General features: G+C 34.0%; 1 protein-coding gene and 1 long non-coding RNA gene across 2 annotated transcripts in view; one reads left to right on the top strand and one right to left on the bottom strand.

Moving 5' to 3' along the window:
• The window catches only part of Top3beta (DNA topoisomerase 3-beta), a 100,371-nt gene that overhangs the window by 34,313 nt on the left and 50,903 nt on the right, over positions 1-15,155 (top strand). The window lies entirely within an intron of this gene.
• On the bottom strand, positions 9,502-13,308 carry LOC140439906 (uncharacterized). Its single transcript, XR_011950749.1, has 2 exons — positions 13,152-13,308; positions 9,502-9,645 (listed from the first exon to the last, which is right to left on the bottom strand). It is a non-coding gene; the product is annotated as an uncharacterized lncRNA (long non-coding RNA).

Genomic DNA, 15,155 nt, shown 5'->3' with positions numbered 1-15,155 from the left:
AGTGAATTTCAATAGAAGAAATTTCATGACATGAGAAAAGACATCTGGGTATGCTTATGTCTTTGAGAGCAGCGAGATCAGTTATAAACTTCAACCATTCATTTAAAATATTTGAATCCACGGAGTCATTCCAATTAATTTTAGAAATCCAAATTTTTTGCATAATAATTTTAGCAAGAACAGTTACGGGATTAATGAGCCCTTGTGGATCAAAAATTTGAGCGATAATAGAGAGTACTTCCCTTTTTGTGTAATTATCCTTTATTGATAATTGAGGTACAGAAATTGAAAATGTATCAGTACTGGGGTTCCAACAGAGACCTAAAACCTTATTAGAAGCATTCTCTGGTGAAATAACATAGGCAGAGTTTGTAGAGAGAGTAGAAACATTTTCTAAAAACATTTTTGAATTAGAGCACCATTTATGAAGAGAAATGCATGCCTTGTTGAGTAGGTCAGTTATCTCATTATGGGCCTTGAGAAGAGTTTGCGTGTCATTGGCCCCATATAGAATGTCATCTACATAGCAGCCTGTTAAGAGAGCATCGGAAGCCAATGGGGAGTTGTTTTGATGAGTTTTAGCTAATTCCATCAAACAACGAGTACTTTGAAAGCTTGCGCTTTTTGTTCCATAAGTTACGGTTTGAAGCTCAAGACATTCGATGTCCTGTTCTGGAGAATCCCGCCAGAGGATATTCTGGAGGAATGTGTGATCAGGATGAATTTGTACCTGCCTGTACATTTTTTGTATGTCGGAAGTGAAGACATAGGTATACAATCTAAACCGAAGGAGAATGTCGAAAAGTTCAGGCTGAAGAGTTTTTCCTTTCAACAGGATGTCATTAAGAGAATAGCCACTGGAACTTTTCATGGAGCCATCAAAAACCACCCGTAATTTGGTAGTTAATGATTCTTCTTTTATGACAGAGTGATGAGGTAAAAAGTATTTATTTTCTAAGTGCACATTTGTGAGAGAAAGAGGAACCTTTTTGGCATGTCCAAGAGAAACATATTCATTGATGAATGCTTTATATTGAGAGTATACATTTTCGTGTTTTAAGAGTTTATTTTCTAAACTAATAAACCTTTTCCTAGCCATATTGTAAGAATTGCCCAGCATTTTATGTGCTGTTTCAGAAATGAGAGGAAGCCTTACCTGAAACCGACCAGAAGGTAGAATTTGAGTTGTTTCAGTGAATATTTGTTCAGCCAGATCCTCAGAGGAGGAGATTTTAACAGAGGGGGTCACTTCTTCGACTTCGAAGAATTGTCGAATTATATTATCGAGCTTATCTTCCTCAGATGTGGACTGGACAAATAAAGAGACATTTGAGTGTGTAGGAGACAACTGTGAGCGATAAATTCCTTTGTGAAGTGCGTAAGGAGGTAAAGAACCAAACATAATGTACCCTAAGTGTGTGTTCTGGAGAACAGGGAGTCCTTTACCTAAACGTATTAAACCATCCGATAACAATTCGCTATATATGTCACTGGCAAGAAGAAGATCTATATTTCCAGGGACAGAGTAGGTGGGATCTGCGAGAGTGACTGTAGAGGGGATATTAAATTTACTTCTGTTTATGGATACCTGGGGGAGTCTACAAGTTATGTTGTCTAAAATAGCACAGGAGATTTTGAAACCATTACCATTTCTTTTGTATGGAAAAATTTCTAGATCGACCATTTTGTTCGAGAATGAACTATGTTCAGAGATAGTAGAGATTTGTAACCTTTTGCTGTAAGGAGAGAGATTTAATTTTTGAACCAAATCTTTAGAGACAAATGACGACTGAGATCCACTATCTAAAATACATCTAGCGTGTATGGGTACGCCATGCTTTGAATAAATAGTGACTAGAGCGGTTTCCAGCAGAACATCCTGCTTTATTGACAGAGCAGAAAGAGAAGTCATTACATTTGACACCTGAGAGGTTTGAGATTCAGAGAGAGAGACAGAATTACTTGGACCGGCTTCACCATCAGACCAAGTGTTTTGTACATTGCGAGAGGTTGCGTGATTTTGTCGTTGAAAAGATCTACTAGAAGAAGAGCTATTTTCATGGTCATTGTGCAAGAGTGTGTGATGCCTTTTCTTGCATATACCACATAAACGTTGAGACGAACAATTTTGTGAAAAGTGTTTAGTTCCTAAACAGTTGCGACATAGTTTGTTTTCATTAACAAATTTATACTTATCCTGTAAGAAAAGATTAGCAAATTTTGTGCATGCATAAATAGTGTGTGTAGCATTATTACAAAATACGCATGTTTTGGAGTATGAGTTATTTTTATTACTTGCCGAAGAGAAGAGAACCGTTTTAGAGTTTGTTTTAATAACTTTTTTATCGTTATTATCTGAGGAGTTTAACTTTTCCATAATGTCACACTTTTTTTCTAAAAAATCAAAGAATTGATTTAGCGTAGGAATATCTTTTGACCCTAACTCGTATTCGAAAGACCGGTGAGTAGTAAAGTCCACTTTTTGCAAAAATATTTCTATTAATAAGAGATCCCAATGCTCGATGGGTACATTCATATTTTTTAGCGCGAGTAAGGTCTGTTTTGCGGTGACCAAAAATTCACGTAAGGCCTTTGCATTAGTTTTGACTAAGGATGGAACTTTCAAAAGACGCTGTATAAGCAAACTAATTACGCGCGATTTGTTTTCGTAGCGATTTCGAAGAGTCTATAACGCGATTTGGAAGTTTTCTTCTAAAACTTGGATGTTTTCTACCAACTGGAGAGGTTCGTTGCGTAGAAAAGATTTGAGATAAACAAAGCGCTGGACGTTGTTGAGTTCCGGGTTATTAATAATTAACGTCTCGAAGAGCTGATAGAATGCACTCCATTCTGAGAAGCATCCTGAGAAAATTTGAATTTTAATTTCGGGAAGAGTCACTTTAGCACTAGCTAAACGTGGAGAAGTGGAACTGGACTGGTGTGAAGGAGGTTGGAGCATCTCCATTCTATGTTGAAGACCTGCCAGAGTTGAGAAGTACTTTTCTTCAATTTCTTCCCTATCACGTTCTTCAGTGTTGTCTTCGTCCAGTTCCTCAATCTGATCCATGAGGTCATCATATTTGGCGTAACAATTCGTTAATTCAGTACGACGGAGTTGGAACTGCAAGGGATCCGTTTCTTGAGTAGAGTTATCCCTTAACCAATTAGAGATACGAGAGATTTTTGATTTCAACGGTTTGCGTTGTTTCTTTAATTGATCCATTGCGGTTAGAGATGTATCGAAAGCTTTGCGAGATATTTATCTATGAGAGATACACGAAAAATAAACAATTTTAGAGTCTAAAATACAGCTTAGTCCACCCCGTATAATAAACAAGAGTCTCAGAAAATAATGTCTGTACGAATCCTGCGAAATATAAACTCGTCCTGTATACTAATAATATGCGTTCGAACTTTTGAATGTCCCTGTACCGTGATTATAAAAATATATTTTGGAACGAACTCACCAAATAGACATGAATCTAAAAAATCCATAAAAATCCATAGTCACATCACATGTTTCTTGTCAGCAATTTCACTTGAGATGCACCTCGAAGAGCGATAAATCTAACATCTAAGATTGTTGGGTGGAAACACTTCAAACACTTGCGTGGTGACGTAATGTTCCATGTGCCGTGAGATTGTTTATCTTATACGTTTTATTTTGTGAAGAGCACTCAGTAACGATATTTATTTTAATTTTTACGGGAAGAGAATTAAATAAGAGAAAATTAATTTGATTTATGAAGATAAATCGGAAGAGGAATTGCGATAAACAATATGCGGTTCGAAGAGACCACAAATGGTGGAAAGGGTAAACCTTGTTGCCAAACTATCCACATTTAAGAGAGGCGTATTTGAACACCTAATTGCTTCAAAATATTTATCAAGGACCACTGAAGCAATAAAACAATTAAAATGTATTTTCCTTCGATTTATTTACACAATAGACTTAAGGGCTGGTTCAAACATTGACAATTATCGCAATTCTGACAGTTACATAAAGAGTTATACAAATATTAGCTTTACAGTGAGTGCGGGGAGGCAGTAACAGATATACATGAAATGATAAAATTGAGAGAGACCAACTATATACGTTTTAACACAAAACACCGGGTTTACAAGCGCATTTATCGCTTACGCACCATGCACATTTTCGAGATCACACACACACGGCCTTTTCTTGCCGAGAGGCAAATTGGCACTGTCTGTCCTAGTCCTAAGTTATATAAAGCGGGGGAGGAGCGGGTCCCTGATATAGGGAGTCAGTCGCACACACGTTAACACGATAGCTGACGATTACAATATACAGGTTGTTTTTACAACAAATTTATTTCTCAAATGTTTTGCAAATAACATTTTTTTTATTTGCAAAAAATTATTAAGATTTGTTTTTTATTAACCGTTTTAAATATAAATATGGTTCACGTATGATTTATTTTTATATTTACGTATATTTAAACTCATAGGTATCTATATTAGTTTATTTCTAAAAGAACCTTACAAAAAAAATCAGTGAATTTTCTAGGAACATTAAGTAACACATATTCATTCTCACTTTTACATAAAATTATATTTTATGTAGATGCATCAATCATTTTAACCACAACTTAAAATTGTTATTTCAAAATTACAATACGAGAAACAACACAGCATGTCAACGTTCAAGCCAATACATGGGCATAAGATCCGAACCATTATGATATTAAGATAAGACTGTTTATGTTATTCTCACGTTCATAAGAATTATGATCTATCTGAGGCTAATCGACACTTCTTTTTTTAAACTAGTCAGTCCATCCCATTCTCAAAATAATAAATATATGATCTCATTCATTCATTATTTTCTTCTTTAAAAGTTTACAGACACAATTTATAATGCAAATCGTTCGCAGTGAACTAGTTCTATGAAAATTAATGAACTAGTTCAATTAGTTCAGTTGAAAGAATCGTTCATTTGAACTATTTCGATGGTGAACTACACATCTCTAAAACCCAGTTTTAACTTTTATTTTATATATAGGTATATTCAGAAAAAATATATTACATGCCATGATAAGTTTATTATGGGGATTAATATCATAAATATTATTAATTTTTCATGTTTATTGGTCTTTCTCAAGATATCTTAAGTATCTTACTCTGAAAATTATTCTCGTTAAAAAAACAACACATTTTTCTAATTACACCTATTAGAGTTGTTAATGATGTTACTGAGAGAAGTGTAAAATTGAATATTTACAAAGTGAATAAAACACGTAAATTATAAGAATTATTCTTTTAATTTTACAAATTAGTACTTAATAATAATAATCTATTTGTCAAATCAACTTAAAATTTTAAGTTGGGAATAAGCCGGCATACTCGCGTCGACAAATCCGATCGCTGCTGATACAGTGGACACAGTATGAAAAATTAATCCGATGTAGACCTATGGACGCTTAGCTTTAAAACGCTTTTTATTTTTCTCTATAGAACAGTGATCAAAAGATATCGAATTTTTACCGTCGATGTTGATACGAATTTTTACCGTAGATGTTGATACAAATTTTGTTTAAAATTAATTTCGGGCGCCTGACATTGAAAATCACCGGTCGCTTCAAGCGTTGTTTCTGAGGGAACTCTTCATTCTACACAAAAAGTGCTAATAAACATTTTTGTTCAGAATTATCTCAGCTACAGTTTTTATTTGAAACATTTTTTTCTACGGCGTACAGATTTTTGGTAAATTGGTTTTTTCCATTTCCTCCCTCCTCTGAGGGGACGTTTTAGAGAGAAGATGGGGGTAGGAGTAATAAACTCTTTTGCATATTTTTTGGAGTCCCAAAATTGACAATTCAGCATACTCGTATGATTTTTAGAGGTCAAATCTCTGACGACTGGACTATAGTATGTCATTCTAGATGGGGGTAAGGTACATAATGAGCGATGAGTTCGTATCTGCTTTCAGGTATTATCTACGTTTCGTTCTTTTTTTGTTCTGGGCAATCTTTCTGTGAAGTTTCGACCTAAAATTGTTTCGTACTTTTTTTTATCTTCTATGTATTGTTCAATCTTCATCCCATAAATAAGGCTTTTTGTTTTGTTTTCTTGATGTCCTACGAGTTCCCATATAGCCAAGTTGATATTTTCTTTAAATGTATTATTTTTGTGCTTCCACGCTTTCACATGTATGTTTGTCCTGTACCTTTGACATATGTCTTTGCTTTAAGCAGGTAGTGATCGCTGATCGGTCCCCTAGTCTTAAAAACTCTTTTTCCTTTTGTAATTTTAGATTTTGGATCTTTTTTTCTACTATGTAATCAATGGTCGATTTTTTCTCCACGTATATTTGGATATTTCTTTTTATCGGAAGTAATCATTTAACATTTTTAAGTTGTTTTGAGTCAAGAGAACAGTACTATACCAATTAATGCGTGAGTTTGGTATATCAGAAAAACTTATCCGATTAACAAGAGACAATATCTATCTAAAACGCCAGCGTGAGGATACAGGGAGAAAATTCTCAATCAGTCGAAATAAATGATGGACACACGAATGGATGGTTGGAAAAGGCAGTCCAAGACACACGAATTAGAGACGGCGGTATTATTTACAATAGATCGATACAAATCTTAAAGCTAATTTATAAACTTTACGTTGGCGTTGGCGCTGGCGCCAACATGGTCAACATTACAACATGGTCAAATGGGAAACTCGTATGTCTGTTTATAAACATCGTTCGCCGTTGGCGTTGGCGTTCGGTTCCGTTCAAGATGAACCAACTTTATCTTTTGCCGTTGGCCGTTGTAGCACAGAATACACCAACCCTTCTGGGATTGTAGTCACGATCACAGAACATAAAAAAACTATCTTTGTCATCGCAGCCAATAGCAATACCGAAAAAGTGACAAGGTTTGTCAAACAAATCAAACTAAATTATTTGTTAATGTTTCTGTTTCCACGTGTTTATAAACTAAAATAGTTTAAATAATTTATATTTATTTAATAATATATTTTAAGATAGAATTTAATAATGGTTTTAGCATTTACAGCAATTTTTCAAATACTGGAACCTGCATCCTGGTATATTTAAAAAACTGCTGGATCTCCCAGTTTTTCATATTTTTATAATAATTAAAATTATCTCTTGTCTTTCTGTTCTGGTTAATGGGCCTCCATTTGTATCGACGTTGTCTTTTATTTCGAACGCTCAGTGCTGCTCGAATACAAAGTAGAAGTGCCACTGCACCTAACAAAGGCCGAGCATTTTCATTTTCCATTGTATTAATTTTCAAGCAAAAATTAATAATACCAAATCAAAAATATAAGGTTAGAAATTTAGATGTGATCTTTAACGCCAACGCCAACCGAAAGTTTATAAATTCAGTCTATGATAGCCAGCTCCAAGGTCAACGGCGAACGCCAGCGCCAACGCCAACGTAAAGTTTATAAATCAGCCTTTAGCATACGCTAATAACATTGACATAATAGGACGTAGCAAGCGAGATGTTGAGCAATATTTCCTAGAATTGGAAACGGCGGCGGAACAGGTCGGTCTAGTCATCAACGAAGGCAAAACCAAGTACATGTTGGTTACTAAGGATCCTATAGCAAATGAGGAATGGGAAACAGAAGTAATATCCAAAGAAAAACTAAAATTATTATATACAAAACACTGCTGAGGCCGGTTCTCACATACGGGACGGAAACACAGACTCTAACCCAAAACAATGAAAGACATCTGGGAATTTTCGAGCGTAAGATACTCCGCAGCAAAATATTTAAAGTTATAAACGATCAAGGGCAGTAGCGCAAAATATTTAATTTAGATTTTATCCAAATCTTTAGTGAGCCAGATGTCGTAACGTTCATTAAAAACATGATTAAACAACAAAAAAAAAACAACAGGCACACCTATAGAAAGAAGAAGTGGAGACCGACCGCGAATTAGGTGGTTAGATGGAGTTGAGACCGATTTAGGGATACTAGACATCAGAAGATGGCAACATGTTGCCAGAAATCGAACAGAATCTTAGATCAGGTCAGGATCTGCCGTAGAGCAGGCCACAGAGGATTGTCGTGCCAAAGATTATGATAATGAAGTTGTTTTGAGTACATATTGATATGTCTTTCTCCATTTTTATTACCTGCTTCTTTACCATTCTTGTCCTTATCTTAATAAATTAGTTTAGTATTTAGCTGTTGATAAAAGTATCTTTCGTAGCAATATGTTCGTCATCACTCGTTGTCTTAATTATTCTTTAAGAGATTGCTTCCCACGAAGTTATCTTTTTACGCAATTTTTATGTTTTATAATAGATACTCCATTTTTTGCTCGCGTCTCTTTAGGAACACCTGAGAAAAAATGGTTGTCTTGTCCCAGGTTTTCTGAGACTCCTCCCTTTTTCTTGATTTCCTTTGTTATAGTAAGATATATTTTCTGTTAACTTTGTGGATAATCACATTTATCATTTTGGGTATGTACGTCCCATGTACCTATATTTATTATCCGATTCCTTTACATAGTTTGCAGTCCTAACATGACGCTGTTTATCGGTTGTAGCGTTTTCTTTTCACTCTTTTAATCCTAAGAACCGAAACTGGTTTATATCCTTTTGTGTTCTAAAAATATTAGGATTAACAACTTTAAATTTGTTTATATTATGAAGTGTAGCTTCCGTGTTTAAATTACCATCTAACTTTTCAATTCGTTTTGTCCTAGTTCTGCCTATAGAAATTTTAAAAAATAATTGCGCAATTCCGAATAAGGGAGACAAATGATTGGCTGTTCTTTTTACTACGAATTAAAAAAATAAAGCACTTAAGACTCCTCCAGAGTGTGTCTCGTTGTGGGAGAAATTTCAGATCGGAAGACATTTTTGGTTTGAAAGCGGAGGGAAAAAGATCGGTGATCTTATCGGTGAAAGCTGGAAAAAAGGTTATCAGAAATGTCTGATAATACCAGCTAAGTGTAACAGTCATTTAAGTGCACAAGTTAATATTCTCATTTAAAGAAATACCATTTAGCAGCCAAGCAGAAATCGAGTTTTAAGTGTCTAAAGTTAGTTAAATAAAGTTTAAAGTCGGTGCCGGCGAGATGAAAATAAGCAGAATTCTTTCTAAGGCTTTATTAACTTAATTTAAAACCTGAATGAGTGAACGAAGGAAATATACCTGATTTTATTTTTAATTTTTTTTCCATATGTATTTAGTGCATTATAGTGCTTTGTTTTTTGTCTAGGGTATGTCCCCCAATCTTTTTGTATTTCAGAGTTATCTTTGTTTTTTATGCATAAACCAAAATGTTGTATGTTCAGTAATCAAAGGATAATTATTATACTTTTTGTTCGGCTAGGTATATTTTCATGCCGACATATCATATACTTATGACTGCATTATTTTTGCAAATTCTGTTGTTTTATGATCTTGTTCTGTTCTAACTACAAGTTTATCCACCTTAATTTTCAGTTTAAGATTTTTTCTATAAACTTCTAATAGCTGTTAATAAAAAAATAAAAAATAATTTCACATATTTAATATATTAACAAATATTTTAAAGACTAGGAATGTAGTTCTTAATTAAGCTAATTGGATCATATTGGGTCAAATTGAGAGTGCCTAATGGTGTTGTAATCACTGAGCTTTCAGTTTGGGCGAAGAAACCTGGAAATAACAAAATTATTTTGTAATTAGTTTTTGTTTTTTTTAATATTACATTTAAAAACTTTACTATGGCGTATGAAGAAACAATACTATATGGTTATAACACTATAGCACCCTTCTAGAAATTACACCAACCAAGAAAATAAAATAGATCCAATCACGGAGATCTAAGTGTCAATACCACAATCAATGACCAATCGGATCCACAACAAGAGATAAAAACCCGAATACAAATGGCAAGACAAGCTTTTGTGAAATTCAGACCGCTTCTATGTAATCAAAACCTACATTTCGAAATACGCTACAGAATGGTCAAGTGCTACATATGGTCCATCTTGCTTTATGGCATGGAAACGTGGACTTTGAAAAAAACATCTATCAACAAACTTGAAGCATTTGAAATGTGGTCATTAAGAAGAATGATGCGCATACCTTGGGTGGATAGAGTTCGAAACGATGACGTCCTTAAGAGAGCCGGCGTGGAAAGAGAACTCTTTAAATTAATTAAAAAACGCAAGATTGGTTACCTTGGGCACATATTGAGAGGAGCAAAATATGAAATACCTCAGTTAATCCTACAAGGGAAGATCGAAGGTAGGAGAGGAGCCGGCCGCAAACAATTATCCTGGTTAAGAAATATTAAAGAATGGACAGGAATACACAATACAGGCGAGCTGTGTCACGCCGCCAAGAACAGAATTCTAGTAATGAGATAGTCGCCTACGCACTTTGGTGTATGGCATGTTAAGAAGAAGAAGAAGAAGAGCACAATCATTAAAAGAAAATCGGAAAGCATGACAAAACCTATAAATATAAGTAAAGAGTCTGTTTGTTTTAAAGGAAACTGACACAGATAAACTGACCTCAAAAAACTTAAATGCATCTGGCATTTATCGATTTAGAAAAAGATCGATCTAAAAATAAATATGGAAAATGCTACAGGATATACAGATAAATCCAAGCCTTATTATAGTAATGAAAACATTGCACGCACAAAAATCAGGCGTATGTTAAGAATGTCTGCTCCTCTTCACAACCAGTACAACCAACAAAGTACTTGCAAGAGGGGTGTAGTTCTCGACTTTTATTTGACATATATGTATTTAAAAAGAGTTTTGGAAAACTGGAAAAGAACAAGAACAGTTGGAGGACATCTATTTACGCTGAATTACGTGGATGATCAAGTAATCATAGGAATATCCGAAGGGTATGAAAGGAAAATGAACAAAATGTGTAATTATTATTATAAGGCAGCTAATTGAAAATAGAAAGAAGCTGAAAAAAAAATGCTATCCTCGAGCCGAAAACAAAAAAAAAATTAAGCCACAACACAAAACATCTTCTACAAGAGAGAAGAACACTTAGAGAAAATCAGGATCATAACAAAATGAACTAAGAATTTAAAACAAGAAAATTAAAAACAAGGTTAGAACTGATCTGATATGGTACAACACGATGGAAATATGTAGTGTTATAGAAAAGAAAAGTTTGAAAGTACTCAGACAGAACACACATGTCCATTGGAAGAAAAAACATCCACAAACTAAGAAATGAACAGGGACTATTCACTGAAAATTTAGATAGATTATGAACACTGTAGAGCGTTTTTATAGCCAACTACAAAAAGGACAGCAATGTATCCAGAGTTGACCATTACCAAAATAATTAATCAGGGATCTGAAATTTTATCGGACATACCACTAAATGAAGTTCGAAGTCAGTGCAAGAAATGAAAATCAGTAAGTCTTCAGGAGGAATATGGCATGCCCTTGCCAAACTATTCAATATATGTCTGCAGGAAGCAGTTACACCAACTCAGTGGTATAACGCAGACATTTTTCTAGTTCATAAAAAAACGATACCATCGACCTCAAAAAGTACATCTCCATAAGTCTACTTTTCCATATTTATAAACTTTTTACACAAATAATAATTAAAATTAGAAAATAAATTGGAATTTTATCAGTTCGTGCGCGAACAGGCGGGTTTTAGAAAAGGCTGTGGAACATATTATCATCTAGTGGTAATAAAAAACTTATAGAAAAGTGTACTGAATATAATAAACCACTACCTTTAATATTTGTGGATTATGAAAAGGCCATTCGAACCATAAACTAACAAAAAATGTTGGAAATAGTGACATAACGCCGAATTGACTATCGGTATATAAATATAATTAAACACATATACCAATGTATCATAAAAGTAACCATAAAAATCAGGTTACTACGATGTTATATCTTTCCTATACTGTTGTACGGAGTTGAGTCCTGGACTCTCACAGACGCTACCCGCAAGAAATGTGGCTTTATCGTAGAATCTTGAAGATATCCTATGCGGACCACGTTACTAACCAGGACGTTTTATTAAGAATGCAAAAAGGAATATTGTTGTTAGCCTCAATAAAAACAGCCAAAATTGAATACTTCGGTCACATCATGAGGAACAGCGAAAGATATGGGTTGCTGCAATTAATTCTTCAAGAAAAAGTAGAAGGAAAACGAGGACCAAGAAGGCGAAGAATTTCATGGCTGAAAAATCTACGTACGTAGTTAAACACAACAACCACAAATCTTTTTAGAGCCGCAGTTTGTAAAATACAGATTGCCATAATGGTCGCCAACATCCAAAACGGATAGGCACTACATGAAGAAGAAGACATATACCAACACACCACAGTTAGAGTGGGTGATTGCCAAACTCAAAAAATTCCTTGTACATTATTGAGTACGTCAGGGGGACACAATTTCACCCAAAACGATTCACTACGCTTTTTTAATATATATCTATGTAAAAGGGCAAATCTGGCTAACAAGAGCATAGATATGAACTGAGAAAAGCTTAGCCATCTGATGTTTGCAGATGATTTTGTGCTAATAGCTGATGGGATAGATGGGATTAAAGAATTTCTAAATTAGCTCTACCTTGCTTCTTTAGAAGGGTGATTGAAAATTAATATGTTTAAAATCCAGATGGTGATAAATCTTGTCGTCAGTGATAATATATGCATAGTATAATAAAAATACCTAGGTTACGCGATTCGCAAAGGAAAAGATAATCAAATCGTTGAGCTTCACCGTTGTATCAGACTGACTTGGGCAGCCTTTGGAAAGTTAAGTCATGTTTTGAAATCATCAGACTTCCCAATATGTCTTAAAAGAAAAATCTTTAATTAATTTTTGTTGCCGGTGTTGACTTGCGGAGCAGAAACGTTGACCACGACAAAGAGAACAGTGTAAAAGATCCGTGTGGCTCAAAGGACTATGGAGCGTGCTATGTTAACCATTTTTCTACAAGACAAGACGTCAAAATCCCAGCTACGACGAAGATCAGGAGTAGCTGATGCTAAAGAGAGAATAGTAACACTGAAACGAAACTAGACAGTCACGTGGCCCAAATGACAGATAAGAAATGGACAAAAATGATGATTACCCAAGCATATTATCAACACGATGGATTGACGATTTAAAACGTTGCCGGAAAAACTAATATAAAAATAAACTTACCCACGAACAGATAAATAGCGAGCAAACTGATTAAGTACTTCATTGTAACTAATTGCCTACTCAGGAACTAATCGTGCTTATGATACTGATGGTCTAGTACTTATACCATTTAAAGACATACTTGAGCAGTTATTTTTATTAATATGTAACACATTCAAATTATTAATATGAATATTTGTCTATTTGCTAGATAAAGTTGGTTATTACTGTTGTATTTATTTATCAATATTATCACCTTATTAAAAGTTATTTCTTTAAAATCTTTAATTCAATGTCAAATTACGAAAACCATAATAAATATAATTTAACAATTTTTTTTTAATTTTCATGATATGCTACGTCACTGTATTCAGAGCACTCTAATCATAAAAATAATATTCTTGCATTGCGACATTGAGACGCAAGTAATGTCGTATCAATATTTTTTAAATATGTTACCCTAGCTAATAAAAAATATAATTGTTATGGACACCCACTTAATAATTCAATTTTTTGCCCATTATAATTTAGTCAGGAGGAATCTAAATAAACAAATCTTATGGACCTAAGACTATTTATAAATTGTTTCTGCTGAGTGTGCGATGAGATCATTCGGTTAAACAAAATTTGCTGAAAGAGCGCGGCTAATATTCAAAACTAATGAGACAAATTATTAATAACAGATAATGTCGCCTACCGTGTAAAGCAAATAGCGAAGTATTTAGAATAATGAAGTAACGATATATAATTCTCGGTTTGTTATTAGATACTTAGGGTATTGGATAGTAACCGAACATAAAGTAATTAGTAGTATAGTAGTTACTTTTTCGATATTACTTAACTTCATTCCCAATTGAGCTTTCCTTTGAGTCTAATGTAATAATTTATTTTTCATCTAATCCTTGTTGTTCCCGGAGTGACAAGTTTACAATTTGACATGAGGGACAAAGATTTAAATAGTTCTAGTCGGTGTAGTGAGCGTTGGAGTTATAGATCTAATTGACCTATAAGCAAATTTGATGAGTTTTTCGAAATAATTCATGCATCCCAAATTGCTTTGTATAAATTGTGCCTACATAGAAAGGTTGAAATGAAAATAAACAACAGAAACACGCCAGGAAGCATCTAATATCTTTTCACAAAAAGGAATTACAAATATTTCTTCCTGAAAAACCAAAATTCAGTGGAGATATCACAAGCTTTTTAATAACCTCTGGAAAAAGTTTAGATGTAAAAAAAAATCTACTTATTACCTTATTACCATAGTATAAAAAAGAAAATGTGTTTGTGGTTAAACTTTGTTATTACCAATTACATATTATGTTCCTACTACTTTATTTTGGCAAATTAATGTATTTATTAAGTAGGTATCTCCTTAATTTAAAATAACTTCTTTTGATTATCATTGCTTTTTTACCTATTCTTTCAAGTTAATTTTTTATATAAAAGTAGAGATAAGATTGGTAAAAACATTTATTTTGCTTTAATAAGTGGATTATAGTTTGTTATCTTATCACCTAAAAAATCTGTGCCCTTGATACATGTATGTGGATTTTTTGCCTATCATGTCCATCAATCCCTTTCTAGCCAGATAATGTTCTTTAAAATACAGGCATGCTTATGTCATTAATTTGTTTTTTTTTTGTATTTTAATCATGTTTTAGCACATGTAAGCTTAGTAAATGCAAACGTTTATTAAGAAACAGATTGACTTCCGTGGGGCATGGTAGATAGCTAAGTGAGTTAGAGCATAGGCACGGATCGCTTAGATAGTGGCTTCAAACCCCACCTGGTGTCAGTTGTTTAGACATTTATCAATTTGGTTGGTCTTTATTATGGCTATGTTAATTCAAGCTTAAAATGTACTTACTCTGTTACGTTGTTCTAAGAGCTAAAGTAACGTTTAATAAATAGCAATAGGCTAATGGGTAACTGCAAAACTTGCAAAACTCTTGCTGCAAGACCAAGACAGGGAGCGCAATACCAAGACCAGGTGTATTGGCGCAAGACCAAGACCAAGACTGT

The sequence above is a fragment of the Diabrotica undecimpunctata genome, chromosome 4 (genome assembly GCF_040954645.1).
Source record: "Diabrotica undecimpunctata isolate CICGRU chromosome 4, icDiaUnde3, whole genome shotgun sequence".
Lineage (NCBI taxonomy): Eukaryota > Metazoa > Arthropoda > Insecta > Coleoptera > Chrysomelidae > Diabrotica > Diabrotica undecimpunctata.
This window is presented reverse-complemented; position numbering and strand designations above follow the sequence as displayed.